This window comes from Sceloporus occidentalis, unplaced genomic scaffold (genome assembly GCF_023333645.1).
Source record: "Sceloporus occidentalis isolate IW3139 unplaced genomic scaffold, rSceOcc1.0.p SCAF_1, whole genome shotgun sequence".
NCBI classification, from domain to species: Eukaryota; Metazoa; Chordata; class Lepidosauria; order Squamata; family Phrynosomatidae; genus Sceloporus; species Sceloporus occidentalis.
In genome coordinates, this window is record NW_028316981.1 from 45,570,617 (window position 1) to 45,590,780 (window position 20,164).

Below are 20,164 nucleotides of genomic sequence, written 5' to 3' on the forward strand. Positions count from 1 at the left end.
AGAAGATTGTTCCAAGAAGTTGGAAGTGATGCTTAAACAGCTCTATTATTACTATTATTATTATTATTATTATTATTATTATTAATATAGCACTGTAGATTTGCACAGCGCTGTACATACAAACAATAAATAGATAAGGGTAAACCTGCCTATGGTGTACAATCTAAGAAATAATAGGATAATACATATAAAATACATAGCAATACAGGAAATGGTTCAATAAAACAGGCAGAAAATGAGAAAAATAAAGATTAAAAGAAACAGGCAGCAAAAAAGAACATCAAATAGCAAATGATAATCATGCAATGCCTGGGAACACTTCTTTGAACAGGATGGTCTTCAGCTCCGTTTTGAAGCTGGTTAAAGAAGTGATGGCTCTTGCTTGCGCGGGGAAGAAGGTTCCAGGAGTGAGGGGCAGTGAGTGAAAAGGGGCGAATCCAAGATGGGGCAGAGGAAATCCTGGGCTGGGACAGCAGACCTTGACTACCAGAATGGAGGACCCTAGTGGGAAGGTGAGGAGAAAGAAGGTCTGATAAGTAAGGAGGGGCCAGCCCATGGAGGGCTTTAAATGTTGACAGCAGGAGCTTATACTGAATGTGGAAAGGGAGGGGGAGCCAGTGAAGGGATGCCAACAAAGGAGAGATATGGTCAGAGCGGTGGGCAGATGTGATAATGCGTGCAGCTGAATGCTGGACAGAAATTAAAGGACGGAGGTGAAAAAGAGGAAGCCCAGCCAGGAGGATGTTACTAGTTAAAAGCTATTTGTTTGTACAAACCAGCAAGCCTAAATAAGCTTGGAGATTGAAAATGTCATTGTTTTGATGGCCATTTTGACTGCAGTCATAAATAGGTATTATTTGTATATTTCATAAAGCAAATGGCACTGTACTGAAATGTCTAACACTATAATCTAAAAGCCATCACATTTTGACAGTTCCTTTATAAGCAGTTTTCTGTGCATCATCTGCATAAAAATCCCCACCATTCCATAGAGATTCTAAATTCTGTATCAGCAAAAAACAAACATGATATAACACCATTACAGTGTCATTATAAAGATGAAATCTGGATATTTGGTTTGCTCTGCTAAGGAAGGGATATTGTTTTGCAAAAAAAGAGCATAGCATGGAAATGATGCACAGTAATATAGCTCTATACATAAATAATCATGAATGGTTCATAATCCCCAAAGAGACTTTCTGTACTGTATTTTAAATTATAGTGTCCAAACTCTGATGTCGCATTACTTCTCATCCTTTGACTTATGGGGTTCTTGTTGAGAGCGTTGAGTTTCTGTGCCATGCTATGTCTGCTGTAACGAAAACAACAAAGCAGTCTGATACTGTTAAGAAATGCTTTTTCTCTGTAGTGCCATATTACTTCAGCCTAAATTCATTTGGAAGTCCCAATTAGAGTAAACCTATTGAATAGATAGGACTTACATAAGTATTGATTTACAAACTTCCTATTGATTCTATGGATCAACAGTAGTTGAGATAATAATTGGATTTAGGCCAGTATGCATTATGTATTTGTTAAAATATTTGTAGACTACCTTTCATTTACTAAAATGGATTCCTGGGTAACAAGACAGAATTACATATACAATAGACTAAAGGCACAAAAACATCAATCCATAAAACTGAAGGGATCAAAAACAAAACCCAGCATCAAGCTAATTAAGCACATAATCAGAATAAATAATGAAATGCCTAGGGAATTAAGAAATTTTTGCTTGGTGTCTAGCAAAATATAATTTGCGTACCAGTCAATTCCCCCCAGGAAGGCAATTATTTAGTTGTGGTCAGTTGTAAAAAAATGCCCTGATTTATGGCTGAGTTTAAGTATGGAAAATCTTGAATTATTTCAATGTTTTGATCATCCATTTAAAGTTATGCAAATCATTGGTGGTCATTATTTTTGTCTTCTTAATATTTAACTGTCAACCTGCTTTTGCACTTTCTGCCTTGGCCCTCTTCAATCGTTGCTTTGAGTCTTTATTATTTTCTGCTAGTAATACATGCCCTCTTAAATTGTTGAGGCCAACAATTTAATGTTGCCTACTTCCTCTAGGTATAATCCAACTTTAGATATGATATTCATAGACTGGATGCAATTTTAAGGCACATTGAATAGGATCCTATGCAAAAGATTTTAATAGTACAAAGACACTAATTTACCTTTTAAATAGTATCCATTTTTTTAAAGAACAATAATTTCAAGAGAGGGCGATTTTGCGTAGAAACATTGGGAAGGAATTCTTATCTCTTTTCTTTTCCCCATTTCTCCATCCAAATTTCACACAGGAATTTGAATTCTCTTCTACTTTGGAATAAAAAGAACATTCTGCAATTCTTTAAATTCCAGGAGAAACAATAAAGCTTCTTTTTTCATTCGTGGGAGGAGGCTTTTAACTTCCTAGTGCTACCATGTGTTTTTGCATATTGCTTGTGAATTGATATGAACTCTAGTAAAGTTGGTCTTATCCCCCCAAAAAAATATATGGACATAGGGAAGTATTTTGAAATGAAATGAAATGAAATTTATTTATATACCGCCGTTCCTATGATCACGGCGGTTTACAACAGAATAAGATACAAAATACAACAATACAGGTTACAGACAGGATAAAAACCATATACTACTATACAACAATAAATGGATCCTTATTCAATCAAATAATAAGACAATCTAAAAATACAATAATTAGTATACAAAACAAGAAAAAAACAACAACAGAACATGCGAGGAAGGCATTACAGCCCATGTCCCAACGAACCCCTAAAAAAGAAACTAACTACGCCCCTCTCCTCTATCTCCCTCCCTCTGAAGAGTCCACGACGGCGGGACCAGGCAACAGTCCTTGGCATTCCACCCTGATGGTATAGGGGCGTGGACAGAGAGCTCTACAGGGGAGCCGGTGGGCCGGCTTTTGTAGGGGCCGCTCCCACCGGCCCCGCCCCCCTGGAAAAATGCCGCTGCGGCGGCGAAGAGTCCTCTGGGCCGCCCTGCCCAGGTGGAAAGGGGCGGCGGCGGCGTCCTCTTCGGGGGAGCCGGTGGGCCGGCTTTTGTAGGGGCCGCTCCCACCGGCCCCGCCCCCCTGGAAAAACGCCGCTGCGGCGGCGAAGAGTCCTCTGGGCCGCCCCTTTCCACCTGGGCAGGGCGGCCCAGAGGACTCTTCACCGCCGCAGCGGCGTTTTTCCAGGGGGGCGGGGCCGGTGGGAGCGGCCCCTACAAAAGCCATATACTACTATACAACAATAAATCCATCCTTATTCAATCAAATAATAAGACAATCTAAAAATACAATAATTAGTATACAAAACAAGAAAAAAACAACAACAGAACATGCGAGGAAGGCATTACAGCCCATGTCCCAACGAACCCCTAAAAAAGAAACTAACTACGCCCCTCTCCTCTATCTCCCTCCCTCTGAAGAGTCCACGACGGCGGGACCAGGCAACAGTCCTTGGCATTCCACCCTGATGGTATAGGGGCGTGGACAGAGAGCTCTACAGGGGAGCCGGTGGGCCGGCTTTTGTAGGGGCCGCTCCCACCGGCCCCGCCCCCCTGGAAAAACGCCGCTGCGGCGGCGAAGAGTCCTCTGGGCCACCCTGCCCAGGTGGAAAGGGGCGGCGGCGGCGTCCTCTTCAGGGGAGCCGGTGGGCCGGCTTTTGTAGGGGCCGCTCCCACCGGCCCCGCCCCCCTGGAAAAACGCCGCTGCGGCGGCGAAGAGTCCTCTGGGCCGCCCTGCCCAGGTGGAAAGGGGCTAACAAAGCATAATTGGAATGCTAACAAAGCATAATTGGAAACAATGCCATCCACCCACAATTTTAATGTACAAAATGAGGAGAATGGAGCATGGTATCACTTTCAAAGGAAGTAATAATTAATTTTAGCAAAATTTTCTCCGCTGAGAGAAAGTAATTGAAAACTATTTACAATTCAGAATTTATTGTGTGAACACCCCCTCCAGTAACATATTCTTAACAATTCCTAGTAGGCATATAGGGTTGTAGGCTATGCTTTTCGATTTTCTGCTACCTTGGAGGTGGATGACTGTTATTGGCAGATTGGCTGGCCTATGTCTAAAAGTCATATTTTTTGAACAGACACATGGGATCTATACAACAGAGGTCCAAAACAGACTGCAGAAATAATCTAGTTTGAGACCTGTTTAACTGCCCTGGCTCAGTGCTAGGGAATCCTGGGAATTGTAGTTTATTTTGGCACCAGAGCTCTCTGACAGAGAAGACTAAATGTCTCACAAAACTACAGTTCCCAGAATTCCCTAGCATTGAGCCAGGGCAGTTAAAGAGGTCTGAAACTGGATCATTTCTGCAGTGTGTTTTGGACCTGAGGCTATCATAAAACTGAAGTTGCCATTCCATGTTGCAAGGATCCAACCGGCAAACATTTCAATTTATGTAGAATGAAAGAATTGAAAGAGACAGGTATAGGTGATAGGCAGGAGGAAACAAGACCAAACAAATATGACTAAATTCAACTCTTTCTCTCTTTTCTTTTCTGTAGCTGTCCATGGTGCTAAAAGCTTCCCAATATTTCTGGAGCAGGTTGTCAGAGGCAGGATACAGACCGCCCAAAAAGAGCGGGCTGCTGCTGCCTCCATTTCCGCTAGCGGGAAGCCTCAGCCACCAAATGCAAAAGTGGGTTCTTTTTGCATTGCGCTTGCGATGCCCAAGTGCGCAAATGGCCCACTCATGTTGTTGCAAGTGTGATGCGCCGTGTGGATGCTATGCATCCATCGCATCAAAATGGCAGCGCCCATGTGTACAGGCGCTGCCATTTTGCCACCCCCGTCACATGCTAGGGGTGAGGCCAATATGGACAGTGCGTCCCCTAGCACGTGATGGGGGGTCCACAAAGGCCCGTCTAAATTGGGCCAGAGTGACTGCCCTTGTTTCCAACTACAGAAATTGCTTGTCCTTGCAGAAGATAAGCACTGGATTCTAGTTATATAAATACATCATTTCTCACTCTCTTCAACTCCCAGCCAGCACAGACCATCCTCAAAAGGACCTCCTGTATGATGCCACATTTCAGATTAATCTGTGGAGCCATTTATTTGAGGATAAGCCATGGAAGCTACTTCCCAGTCCACTTTCTGGTTGGCCAAGTGTAATTAACCTCTATGGGAGCCTAGACTGGCCCCCTCTCTGTTTTCCTTCTGCCATCAGGCAAAGGCATTTTTGTTTAAGCAGGCTTTTAATAGTTAAGCAGGAAACCTTTTTAGTTATTCAGTTTTTTATTTGTTTTTACTTTTGTATGGCTTTTAAATGATTTTATAGTGTTTAATGTGGGGATTTTTAAAAATGATTTTGATTTTTTGTAATTGTAAACCTTTTTAATTTGATATTTTTGGGAGACTCCTTAGAACGAATCATGGAAGAAAGGTGGTATATAACCAACCAACTAACAAATTAACTAAATAATATTAATCTAAGGGGCTGTACAGATGGGCAGGAAGGGGTGGTCAGACACTGCCCATTTCTGCCCCACATCATTTCCATGGCAACCACACGCAGTTCCTTTCTGTGCCGCTAGGCACCTTGGAGTGGCACAGTGATGTCTCTTGTGCACTGTGCCATTTAGAGGCACGCATGAGGCATGTCATTGGTGCACACGCTGTCTGAACATGCATGCATCCAAAATGGTGCTGGGAGAGCATGGAGCATCCAGACGCTCTGATCTCCCGCGTCCTAATTTTTGCTCCAGACCGCCGCAAAGCTGTATCGGGCCTTAGTCACTATTATCACAAGGCTGTGACAATGGAGCAGCAGCTGTGTTACAGAAAACTTCCCTCTGTTCAGGGAAAAAGGTTTTCAGGAAAACAAATAAGGTAGGGATTATATCCCGGATGCTAGAGTAGGGGAACTGCTTCTCTCTGTGATTATGGTAAAGTGCGCCCCTGCTTTATGTGGGGGATCAAGCCTATGCTCGAGCCCCATTTATATGAATGGGACTCATGCACACGGAGGTCCAGCGGTGCGCCACACACCACAGGCACACATCCCATTAGTCCCTATGGGATGCACCACCCCTTCTGCCTGCATGGCTTTCAGCGTAAATGACACGGGCGCACTGTACTACACCAGATGAGTCAGACAAGAGCATTTAAATATCAATTATTTGAACTGCATTACTACATCTTTTTTACATTCTGCTGCTGATAGCCAACTGCATAACTATGACATGACTGGGACAAAAGAAAGTTGGCATTGCTGCTTCTTCAACAGATCCCTACTACTACACTGACCTCCATCCCCTTACAAAGAGTTTTTGTACTTGTTTTCACAGCATCATGGTAAAACAACTGTGGGACCGGGCGCTTCTTCATTGGTGAGTCTGAAAGCATTTAATCAGTTTGATTACCATTCTTTTGGAAGCCAGTGGTGTAGGAACGAGTTAGCCAAATGGCCTATCCTCATGGTGGGAATATGGTCATCATGCATTGTCCAGTTGCTTTGAGCACTGCTCAATGGTGAAACATCTCACATGAGGCCAAAGACAACAGGAACCATTTAGACTTGAAGAGGACCATCCTTCCATCAACTGGAATATTTGAAAGCTTTCAAATCCCCCTGCGATAAGACTAATTTCTTGGTACGATAACCAAACGTTTGATTACATGAATATATTTAAAACATGGGTAATAAAACCACAGGAAGTTTTTTTTAGTATAACTCATAGCCATCTTCCTTTGTTCTGTTTATCATCCCCATATGTTTAAGCTACAGTAACACATTTTGGCTTGTATTAGAAGAAAAAGAGGTTATTTTCCTATTGAGTAGTCAGTACAGCTTGCCCATTGCTTTCAATAAGAAGCATGCTGGGTCTGTAAAGAGTCACCTCAGTTCCAAACACCCACTTGGTGTCTCCATCTCCACCTTTGGGAAGTAAGCATCCCTAAGAAGAAACCCATTATTCCATTGAATGTGGTCTGGAAGGTCAATGTGGTCTGGAAAGTCAGTGATATTTGGGATCCTGTTTTGAATCCTAGGCAGAGAACCTTTGGAGAGAAATTCCTTGCAGTTACAACACTATGTAGAAGCTGTCCTTTTCTGCCATTCTGTCATGGTGTTCCTTTAGGAATAATAAACTGATCTTAGTTCATTTTAAAAGTTTCAGGTTCAGTATTTCAGCCTATTGCTAAAATGGAATGATTATGAGTGGCAGGTGATAGTTTCTAGACTGTTTTTTTTTCTAAAGGGTTGGTTTCTCTAACATGAGAATCTAAGAAGAATCCTTGTGGATCTGCCAAAAGTACTATCTAACCCAGAATTCTTGTTTCTACAGTAGCCAATCAGATAGCTGTAAGAATGTAATGTGAATGATATGATCACAATAACACTATCCTATCCTTGTTTTTTGAAAAGTGGCATTCAGAGCAGTAGCAAACAAAATAAGATGTAATGATATCCACCAATATATTTAAAAGAAGAGCAAACAAAATTATGGGAGGATCAGGGTATTTAAGGATGCTATTAAGGATGTTAATGTTGTATCTATGTTACTTCTGGCATAAAAGCTGGCAATGTTTTGGCCATCACTGTATCTTAAGCATTAAGTACCTGGAATATACTGAAACATCTCATAATCTAACTATATTGTATGTGGAAAAGTACTTCCTTTTGTTTATCCTGAATCTCCCATCATTTATCTTCAGTGGATGACCATGGGCATGTATTATGAGAGAGTGAGAAAAACATTTCCCTACCAGATCTTAAAGTTACATTTCCTAAACAGAACATTAAAATTTCTCTTTAGAAATAATTTATGGTGCACTTCTCTAGCCCACTGTAGCCTCAGATCTCATTTTTGTGGCCTACCTGCCCCTCTCAGTCCCCAAGCTCCACAGCCTCCTTTAAAAAAAATGCATGATTTGGGAGCAATTTTACCCTCAAACCATGCAGAAGTTCCCCATGCATGAAAACACATGAAAATACCTCTACCGCATTCCCACACAGATACTTAAACCTGTACTACCCTCCAATGCCTTCATTTTCTCTTTGGTCACTTCAAAATGGTAATACAAAGTACACAGTGGGGGGGATGCAGATGGGGAGAAAAGAGTGCCGAGATGCCGCTCCTATCTCCCTACATGGAGGCTGCAGCAACCAAATGGCATGGCCTCCGGGGCTCTAAAAAGAACCCACTCCCAGTGGGTTCTTTTTATGCCTTGTGCCAGGTGCCATTGCTGCCCTCATACACAATAATGATGGCAGCACCCATGTAGATGGGGGTGAACCATTATGGTGTGACAGGGCTTGGGAGCATGCAGACGCTCTGCTATCCCGAGCCCTAAAATTGCCCCCAGGCCAGTGCTTTGCGCCAGTCTGTCTTAGGACAATGTCACTATTTTGAGAGCGTCTGCAGGGGGAAATGGTATTATTTGGGTTTGCTGCATGTGGATGGGTGTATGTGGATATGCATGCAACCTATGGAGGGATCTGGGAGGGGAATTGGTCCCTGGTGCTCTTCCTAATCTAGGAAGAGTCCTCTTCAGTAATGTACTACCATTAATGTTATTTTTTAAAAAAGTAATACACTATGTTATTACTTTTATTACATTGTTATTTCTGCACAATGGCACAGCATATATTTTGCAAACAGAAAGCCAACACTTTAGTTTCTGGAATCTCCATTAAAAAGGGGATGGAAGTCAGAGGGACACCAGAGAGATAGTCCAAGTCAGTGTAGACTTCCTTGGGTTAAACATCACCAGGAACCATGTGACCCTCTAGATGTTGCTGAACTCCAGATGGTGTGGTAGCTCCAGTCCAACTACATCTGGAAAGCTAAATGTTTCCTATCTGTATGGTAGAGAGACAGTGTGGCTTTTGTATAAAGCAGCTTCCTACATCAGAAAGCTCTCTCTTCCCCTTCCTTCTAACAGGACCTTATTTGCGTGTGGATGTCTTTTTTTAGACATTGTATGACCTTGTCATTCTTTCTTTCTTAAGTGGAGCGTCAGGAGCAGTACATGATAATTACACTATGGTGTCATTCTTCTGCAGTTTGGCTCTGTTTCAAAAATGGCAAATTAAATGGATTAAAAACACGGCCAGCAGTCTTGCCTCCCCGATGAGCCATGATATCTGCCAGAGAACTAGCAACATGCCTTAATGTCTGTATGCTGAAGAACAGAGAAATATTTTTGTATTTCACAGAGAGGTACAATGAATACATAGCATAGAGGATAAAGCTAAGGAATACCAATAAGGTTGGAGGTAATGAGATTATATGTCTTATAAACATTAGCAATTATATTCTCATTACTAAAATACACCATGTTAATGAGGACAATTATACTGTAGCCACACTGGGAACAGAACATATTACAAAGTATATACTGGAATCTGACAAACAGTCTACATGTTTTTATTGGAACTTTTCTGTTGTCACACTGACACAGATTGGTATGTCTCCATGGAAACTGGAGGAGGTATAAAGATTTAGCTCAGATAAACTCAGGGAAGAATCCAGACTTCTGAAGATTTTTAGATTCTTTTTGTATTTATTCTATTTTACAAAATACTAAGCATATTGTTACTTGTGATATGGATGGGTCACAGTTTGCATAACACTGAGCTGGATGATGTTTCATACTGTCATGCCCCCCCCTCCCTTGAGAGTCTGACTTCAGAAGATGAAATGGACCTAATGAAGCTGTGCCTTCCTCCAGTTTAGTCTGACAACCACCTGAGAGCTCCACAGGAGGAAGAATCAGGAAAAATGTCTCCAAATCCTTGGGAAAGATGAAAGCTTTGGCATCTGGCAAAAACCCAGTCTCTCCCCTGCAGCCAAAATGAGAGGCTGTGTGCATGTAAAGGGAAAACATCCTCTTGAAATATGGTCTGCAAATTGGGTGGGGCTGCATTAAGTTGGCTTTATAAGTCAAGAGACTTTCCCCCTTCAGTTGCTAGAGACAAACTTGATTTCTCTCTGTTTGTATCTACTGTGAGGACTGATTCTGATTTATGACTGTGGACCCTGTTATCTTGCTGCTTGTAGACTTTGCCTGGATTTACAGCTTCTGACTCTGAACTGTTGGTTATTGGTTACTGCTTGTTCTTTTGGCTATTGAACTTTGGGCACTAGGCATTCTGTTGCAGTGTGAGAGCAGACACATTCAGACATAAAATGTAGTTTCATAAACTGGCTTTGACATTTTTGAACACTAAGCATTTCCCACAATGCAAGAATAGGACACCTGCTTTCCTTGTTAAAGGTTCTACTTTCCATTCTAGGTATGTACAGAGAGAACTTATCAAACCACCTTGGTTCCCACACTGGGGCATAAGTGGGATGGGAAATAAATAAATAAGAAAGATACCTGTCTGAAACTTTAAAGTGCCACTGTTGACAGTATAGATTGGGATCGTCAGCTCCCCAGGCATGTAGACTTGCACTGGATCCAGCAGGATTTCCACCACTGGTAAAATCTGATGGCTATCACCTAGGTTGTCACTGATGGCAACTGTGGCAGCCCTCTATAATGCTAGAGCATGTCCAAGCCTCCACATCCACCATAGAGCTTTATTTGTCTACAGGACACAGCATCTCCTTCCATTTCAAAAGTGAAGGAAAACAAGATTAATTTATGTCACTACAGGATTTTTTTGGTTGTTTTTTTTTTTGTTTTGTTTTGCAAAAACAGCTTTGAATGAGACTTCTTAATTATCCATCATCTGAGCCCCATTTATTTCAGTTGGCCTGTTCTAGCTGGCATTATGGGTTTGATTTTCTTAGGTTTGATTTTTTAAAAACACTTTTGCAGTTCTGGAAATCTTGGGTTCCTGTGAGCACGGTGAATGTCCCAACATGGTGAATCTTCCTTGTTGCTTAGTAACATCATTTTGACCAGAATATTGTTGCCATTTCAGCAACAGATTCATTATTAAGAGGAGCAATGGAAGTGTGAAAACTAACTGGCAACAAATTGAAGTCTGTTCACCTTTCGTTCACGGCAACATATTAATCCTATGTAACATGGTAAGTTTACAAGTTGGCATACTGAATACTAAATTGCTAGAGGACACCCAGCACTTGGTGGTACCTTTATGAAACCATTCTGTCATTTAAAATTTGAAGAGAAAGTTTTCCACTCAAAAATATTTGTGCATCATGCCTCTTTGCATTGGTGAAAAAAGTTACAAGGATGTGGCACAGGATGCTGTATTTGGTATTGTGTAGGGAATGTGAAGATTAGTTTCAGTTCACATTGGAAATGTGCATTTTCTGCTCCATGACAGAAGAAAGAAGTCTAAAGCAAGCACTTGTCACAGCTTGTTTTTAGTCTCCTTTTAGCTCCAAGTGGTTCCCCCTCCCTCTGTCACCCTGCAGTTTATGCAATGAGACTGCTAGAGGGAGCTGCAAACTAAATTGCTTCCTACACCCAGAATATTGGTGTGTGTCAGATGAAATCACATCCAAGCAAAGTTCTATTCTCTGTAGTGTTGATTTAAATCAAATCAATATATTTGCTAGTTGGGACATGATTGGAAGTATATTTACTTTGCTACATCTCCTAACAGCCCTGTCATTTAACTGAAGCTCCAGCGAAGAGCGAAAAGAAGAGCCACTGAATGACAATTGCTTTCTACATGATATAGTTTCATTTTGCTCCTGTATGGAGCTGCTCTTAACCAATGCAGACTAATTTTCAGCCTCCTCCAAATCTGCAGGGATATGTATAGATTTTTTTTGCTTGTTTTCTTTTTCTTGTCTGTTGCTTCCAGAGCTATTGATAGTTCATAGACAACAACTATTTGTTTCTTTCAGATTCTAGCTTCCATTAGATTTTATTTAAGGCACGTGGCTGAATGTTTTGCTAATATTTATGTTCCTTATATCTTGTTTTTGTTTTTAGTGAGAAATAGAAGTACAATCTGGCTTCACTAAATTGATAAATCTGGACTGAAAATAACAAATCATTCCTTTTTTTAAAAAATCTTAACATTGCCATGCTGATACGGCCAGGGCTCTGACCTCAGTGTGGAGGATCTAATATTTGATCTTCCCTGCATACCGTTTTGTATTTTTCTGTGGCTTCTTCTAAAATCAGAACTCTACTGTTAGAAAGAGGGTGAAAATAAGCAGATCAGGGACATGGCATGGGAAGATGAGGGCAGTCTGTCAAGAGTCAGTATCCAAATACACCTACCATACCCTGCCACACTCCTAACATGGAGGGAGGGGGAGAGATGTAGATCACCCCAAGAACTATCTACCTGTCTGTTGTTCACTGAAGTTCCCCAGGGGTCTACTACCAACAACTAGTCAGCAGCAGAAACTAGTAGAAACAACTGTCAGCATTCCCAAATCATGAGGCTGTCCAAAGGCATTTTGCTGCATGACTCAAAGAGCAAGATGGCACCATTCCATGTACAGAAGTGGAGTAAATCAGCAGTATGTTTTGCTCCAAGGAACAAATTGGGACAAACTGACCAGCTAACTTCTTCTTGTTGTTGTTGTTATTTTTACCTCTGATTTGTCAGGGATGAAGTATTTGTGTCTTCAAGGGAGGGTTCAACTGACATTTCACCTAAGGGCCCAGGGCCCCCCTGATGTCCTCCACAGGCCTGCTGAGTGCTGTTCGTTCATGGATATTGGCTTTGCTGAGCTCCAGGTCATCCTCCAAAGAGGATTCTTCTGACCTGATAGCTTGTCCTTTGATCTGGTTTCCCTTGGCCTTCATCTGGACACTTGTCCTCTCTTTCCCTTTCAGCTCTCTCTCCCCCCTCTTTTCACACCCTCTTCTGATTCTTTTCCCATTCTCCTCTATGACATTTCTTAAGCCTTCTGGTCCTCTTCTATTTTGTTTCTCTCTTCTGCCTTTTTGCCTTTTTGCTTTCTCAGTCTGCCTTCATGACTTCTACTTCTTTCTGTTAAACCTTCTTTGATCTGTTTACCAAATCTGAGCCCATTTGACTATCTGCTTTCATTGCCCAGCCGTTCCTCCCCAGGTCTAATGACTCATGTTAGAGATTGTATCAAACATCAAACATATTGATTTTAAGCCTCATCATACACAACCTGCCTGTCTAGGCCTCTCCTTTGATGGGGTAGTGGGTCACAGAGCAGCAAACCCTTGATGGTCTCTTCACAGGGCTTTTTTTTTATTCATTGCAGTGAGTATACCTGAATCTGGGCACAGAGATAGTTGGTGGCTTCCAAGTTAGTGCTCCACATTTTAGTCTGAAATTCATAGAAACTATCCGTGACTATCCATCCTAATATGAGACTTGTTCTTGGATTGGTATCTTGGATTATGCTTTTAAAGTTTTGAATAAATCCTGAAATGGATTTACCACTAGCAGAGGCTTCACTGTGAAGAGGAACCCATGGCCCTTGGGCCTAATCCTGTCAGTGCACAAAAATACTCTCTCTCTCTAAGCCCCTCCACTTCCTAGCTATCTGGCAAAGTATTGCCCACATTCTCTTTTCTTCCAGTGGTGATATCTTCCCACACTCTCTCCAGCCCAAATATGCTGCTGTGAGATGTACTATATAGATATATATTTGTGAATTTCTCATCCAGGGATTTCCCAGACAGATATTGGTAAAAGCTACGGCAGCAACCATCCTTCCTTCATTTGTCCCTCTCCACTGTTTAGTGTAATTTCCCATAGGTTCCCACTAGTAGAAACCATAGCAAAAGAAAGGAGAAGGAAATGGTAGCCACTGCACAAAGAGTATAGCAAAATGTTAAGAGGGAACAGAGAAAAGGCAGAATTGCTCAACACCTTCTTTGCTTCAATGTTCTCAGGAAAGGAAAAGGGTGGTCAACGTGAAGAAACTGGAGCAGAGGACAGAATAGGGGAAGTTCAGCACAGAATAAGTAAAGAGATAGTACAGGAATATCTGGTTAATCTAAACAAATATATGTTTCTGAGACCAGATGAACTACATCCAAGGGTATTAAAAGAACTGGCAAATTTAGGCTCAGAGTAACTGACAATAATCATTGAGAACTCCTGAAGAACAGGAGAAGTGCCAGCAGACTGGAAGAGGGCAAACGTTGTCCCCATCTTCAAAAAGGGGGAAAAATAGGATCCAAACAATTATCATCCAGTTAGTCTGACATCTATATCAGGAAAGATTCTGGAGCAGATCATTAAACAGAGAGTATGTGAACATCTAGAAGGCAATGCCATAATCACAAAAAAGCCAACACGGGTTTCAGAGAAACAACTCATGTCAGATAAATCTGATCTCCTTTTTTTTAATATAAAACAACGAGCTTGGTAGATGAATGGAATGCTGTGGATATAGTATATCTTGATTTCAGTAAGGCCTTTGACAAGGTTCCCCATGACATTCTTGCAAACAAGCTTGTTAAATGTGGGCTAGACAAAGTAACTGTTACATGGATTTGTAACTGGTTGACTGGCCAAACCCAAAGGGTGCTCAGCAACGGCTCCTTTTCATCCTGGAGAGAAGTGACCAGTGGGGTCCCACAGGGCTCTGTCCTGGACCCAGTGCTATTCAACATCTTTATCAATGACTTGGATGACAGAATTGGGGGCATGCTTATCAAATTTGTAGAAGACATCAAATTAAGAGGAGTAGCTAATACCCCAGAGGACAGGATCAACATTCAAAATGACCTCAATAAATTAGAAAGCTGGGCCAAAACTAACAAAATGAAATTCAACACGGAGAAATGTAAGATACTGCACTTAGAAAAGAAAAATGAAATGCATAGATATAGAATGGGCGACATCAGGCTTAAGGAGACTACTTGTGAAAGGGATCTAGAAGTCCTAGTAGACCACAAGTTGAACATGAGTCAACAGTGCAATGCGGCAGCTAAAAATGACAATGCCATTTCAAGCTGCATCAAAAGAAGCATAGTGTCTAGGTCAAGGGAAGTAATAGTGCCACTGTATTCTGCTTTGGCCAGGCCCCAGCTGGAATACTGTGTCCAGTTCTGGGCACCACAATTCAAAAAGGATGTTGAGAAACTGGAGCATGTCCAAAGGAGGGTGACTAAAATGGTGAAGGGTCTGGAAACTATGCCCTTTGAGGAACGACTTAGGGAGCTGGGGATGCTTAGCCTGGAGAAGAAAAGGTTAAGAGGTGATATGATAGCCCTGTTTAACTATTTGAAGGGATGTCATATTGAGGATGGAGCAAGCTTGTTTTCTGCTGCTTCAGAGAAGAGGACATGGAACAATGGATGCAAGATACAAGAAAAGAGATTCCATCTTAACATTAGAAGGAACATCCTGACAGTAAGGGCTGATCGACAGTGGAACACACTCCCTCGGAGTGTAGTGGAGTATCCTTCCTTGGAGGTCTATAAACAGAGGTTGGATGGGCATTTGTTGGGTATGCTTTCATAGAGAGTTCCTGCATGGCAGGGGGTTGGACTGGATGGCCTTATGGTCTCTTTCAACTCTATGATTCTATGATTCTATGATTTTATGGCTGTCATGCCACATCTTAGTCTTCTCATCCCCAGGCTAAACATACCAAATTCCCTAAGCCACACCTCATAGGGCATAATTTCCAGAATTTTCTTAGTTTTGGTTACCCTCCTCTGGACATGCTCCAGGTTGAATTGTGGTGCCCAGAATTTGACACAGCATCCTAAGTGAGCTTTGGCCAAAGCAGAATAGAGTTACTTCCTTCATTTTAGATACTACACTCCTGCTGGTGCAGCCTAGGATCAACTGGCATTTTTAGCTGCTGCATCACACTATTGGCTCACATTCTGCTTGTGCTTCACTAAGAAACTGAGATCCCTTTTGCATGTACTGTTGTCAAGCCAGGTGTCAGCCTTCCTATATCTGTGCCTTTAATTTTTTTCCTGGCTAAGTTTAATAACTTAATTTTCTCATGTTGAAATTCATTTTGTTAGTTTTGGTCTAGCTCTCCAATCTGTTAAGGTCATTTTGAATTCTAATTGAATTCTGATCCTGTATTAGAACATTGGGAATCAAAGCAAGAAAACAGCCCTATTCATATATTTAAGTCATATAACATATAACTTCAACTGATATATTAAAATTTCACATGCATAACTTAATTGAATACTACCTGTGTTACCAACTCATTTGGTTCAGGATGCAGATAGGTACTGACTTTATAAAAAGTGTTCATTTTGTTCTCTTGCTAATCTTGATATCTGTAAGGAAAAAACTTAGTTCACATTTTCCTCTTGTTTTGATTAAAGCAAAAGACTGTGAATATTCTGGATTCTCAGTTTTGGATGCCTTGACTGCAAAAAACAAAACAAAAGAAAAACAAACAAAAGAAAAACAAAAGAAAGAAAGAAAAGGCAGATCATGTGATCCTTACAATCAAAATAATGTGCTTAGAATTCATGACCTAGCCAAAGTCTGGTTTTCCTAGTAATAAATGTTGTCCCTCAACTTACAATTGGGGTATATTTGTGGAAATGTATTTTAATTAATATGACTCAATGCAATAAGAATACAAAGCTGTTTTCCCTTTTCCTTCCATCTGTTGAATGTTTTCAGAATTTGACTTACTGTGTAATAATAGGCCTGTTATTTTTTCTTGTTATTGTTGTTTCATACACAACATATATTCTTCTAGCACCTTAATGACTAACAATTGTAGCATATCTCATATGGGCTAGAATCTGTACTGTATTCTCAAGTGACGAAAAAGCAGAAGAAATGTTTAGTCACCTGAACACACTTTACATACAGTGAAGGACAGGGTATAGCTGCCAGATTTTGAGATATGTTTCTTTTTCCAACCAGACAGGACCAGGGCAGACTACAGTTTTAGTAGCACTGAGGTGAAGACCAGCACAAGAGCCCTCTTACAAAACCTGAAATGTTATGCACACTTAACTGGGAGTAAGCCCCATTGAGTTCAAAGGGTATTATTTCTGTGAATAGACATATATATGTACACCTAAAATGACTGATAGTGAGTAACTTTCTCTCTTGCTTTCTGGTAAGTGGTTCCAAAACCAATTTATTGATTTTTAAATCAGCCAGTTCTTCCTTCTCAAAGATGTAGCTGTGGTGATGGTGATGGTGGTGGTAAATCAGAGTTTCCCCTCATATGATAGGAATGATGCCTCCCCAAATTTTCCTTCAGTCTCCAGATCATTAGCATGTAAACTGTTCACATGTAGAATATTATATGCGTTGTGTTCACATACCACTGGTAACCTAACCCCTCCTCCCCCCTGATGTCTAATGTTCAATAGATGTTTTAAATTACTACAAAGCTAGAAATTTGGAGACTGAAGAAAATTTCATTGGTTGGGCAGAATTCTTAGTGGGAAACAGGCCCACATTTTCCCTCCTTGTAAATATACCCTTGTATATCCCTTCATCCTGACTAGGTCATAATCATAAGACATATATATGTCCAAATAGGATGCATTTGTAGGAGTGGGTATGATGTGGTGTAGCTTATTTTCTCAGTCATCAGAGAATTGCACCACAGAGTTTGGAAAACTGTGAATAAAATGGCATTCCAGTTTGCATAATTAGTCAGATATATATTAACATTTTAGCCACCATCTCCCTGCAACCCTTGATCAGAATCTTGTTGATTCATAACTAGTGAGCAACTTTTGTGCATCAATGCATCAAAATCCACCTCTCCTTTTAAGGTCACTCAAAACTAATTGGGCAGTGTACATGTACACACATATGGGCCACCTTCTTCTCCTCAAATCATTTATGGAAAGGGGGAAAACCTTCTACACACTAATTGTATATTCAAATTTGTACTACTTATTTACTTGATTGGTTCAGGAAAAGTGCTTCTGGAAGGATATACTTCCATTTCCCTAGTTCTTTCTCCCTCCTAAATGGCTGCCTTTCTTCTCATTATTGTTACTAGAAAGCTCTGTGTTGCATATCTATTTCCTATTGAATTTACTGCCTTTCTCTTCCCAGGGTGTAGCCTATTAAATTCTTCATTTGCCTTAAACTTGGCAGTTTGATTGTCTTCACTGACTGCCATCTGGTACTTTGGAATTTGGTGGCCTTGGGCTCTTGAGTCCACATGCCACAGCCAGGTGTGACAGATGGTTCAGAAGGCTACAAGGTAGAAAGGGAAGGAAAGCCTGCTTGCCTGAAAAGAAATCATGCTGTGTACCAGCGTGCGTGTGTGTGTGTGTGTGTGACACATCTGACTGTGGCAGTGACAATACCAGATCATGAGAGAGAGAGAGGCATACTGAAAAATATGCCATGCTATATTCTAAAAGTGGAACTAAGTATTATCAATTTGTTCTACCTGTGTCTGAACTAGGTCAACTGGTTGAGGATAAAGTAATGGAAACCTGTGGGGTCTTTACTTATGGTCAAGCAAATGGAGTAGCCTGAAGAGAATCTGATAACTGACCGGATGTTTGTGCTGAACCCTCTTTCTTTTTTCACACTATATTTACTAAAGTTGTAGGTGTGTAGTTTAGACAGCAGTCCTATAGGTACTTATCTGAGAGTCAATTCCTATTGAAGTCAGAGGGGCAAACCTTGGAGAAGACATATATAGGAAAACTCTATCACTGATTCAAATAAATAGTACAGAAGAAATCCTTTATAGCATTGGCTGCTAAAGCGGAGAATCATTTCTGACATACCTGGCAAAATCCAACTTTCCACCAAACCTTGTTCTCCCTCCCTCCATTCTTCCTTGTAGCCTTCATGCCACACAGAAAGAATCTCTAAGGAATTTCCACAGTCCTATAGAGTGAGTTGGATAGACAGACATGAGGCCACAGTTAGGGAGGGGGATTTGCCCTTCCCAGTTCTGCTGGTAGGGATGTAATTTCTCAACTAACAGTTACAGCAGTTTCATCTTGTAGCAGGGGGGAAAACCCTGTTCTTCCACAGTATTCTTCCTATCTTCAACCATCCTAAAGTGTTTCAAAGGAATTATTCTCTAGTGAAAACACTTCTTTTGCATATCATATGTGGTGTGGTTTATGAACCACACTCTTATCACTTTTCAGTTACGTGGAGTAGAGTGGCCTTTAGAGACCTTGGTCAACACATTCATCACATAACAATGAGTCCTTTGGCACCTTAAATGATGATGATGATGATGATGATGATGATGATTTCATTTATATCCTGACTTCCTCCTGATATAGGGAATTTAAAATTGTTCGAGTTAAAAACAATGTGAAAGCATTAAAATGTAGATACAAAGGATAAAAAATTAAATAATTTTTAAAAAGTTAAAAATGTTACACATTAAAAATTAAAATGCATTCAACAAAACCTCTATATAAACCTTAAAATTACACAATATTTAAATGCCCAGCCCTTGTAAGTTTGAAAAAGCCTGACAGCACAAGAATGTTTTTACATGCTGCCAAAAGGAGAGCAGGGATGGGGCCATTGTGGCCTCTATAGGGAGCAGGTTCCAAAGCTTGGGAGCAGCCACTGAGAAGGCCTTCTCTCTTGTTCTCACTAAATGCACCTGAGAGAGTGCTGGGACTTCCACCCACCTAACAAGTTTATTAGATGCAGAAGCTTTGTTGCCTATAATCCAAGTCATCTAATGCCTGAAAACCCTCTCCTCCTCCTCCTCTCTTTTTCATACACACACAGAGAGAGAGACACATTACACACAGAGGGAAATGGGATTAGTAGCAGTAAGTCAGAGGGTAGCCAAACACAGAAAGTTTTGTCAGTGGCAGTTTCTTTATCATCATTGGCTTTTCACAAAACTGTTGCTGATAACTGAGACATTTTGACATTAGGCAAGCCAGTAAACACATATAATAAAAAGCCTTTCTTCCAAAACTAAGCCTCTATTATTATTATTATTATTATTATTATTATTATTATTATTATTAACCCATGTTTATAAAGCGCTGTAAATTTACACAGTGCTGTACATACAATCTTTTAATTAGGCGGTTCCCTGCCCTCAGGCTTACAATCTAAAAAGACACAACACAAAAGGAGAAGGGAGTGGTGGAGGGGAAGGGGATGAGGGTCAGCAGTTCTTCTTTACCTCCGAGGCCTGGACCAAGCCAGATGAACTGGAGGGAGGGCTTGGCTTCTTAATGGATGGGTAAACTTCTTCCAGGGAGGCCTGTTGGAATGAGCCTGCCTCCTGATGAATTGCAAGTCAGCAGTCTCTCATTCTGATCACACTTGCAAGTTTTGTTGCACTACAGTGAGAC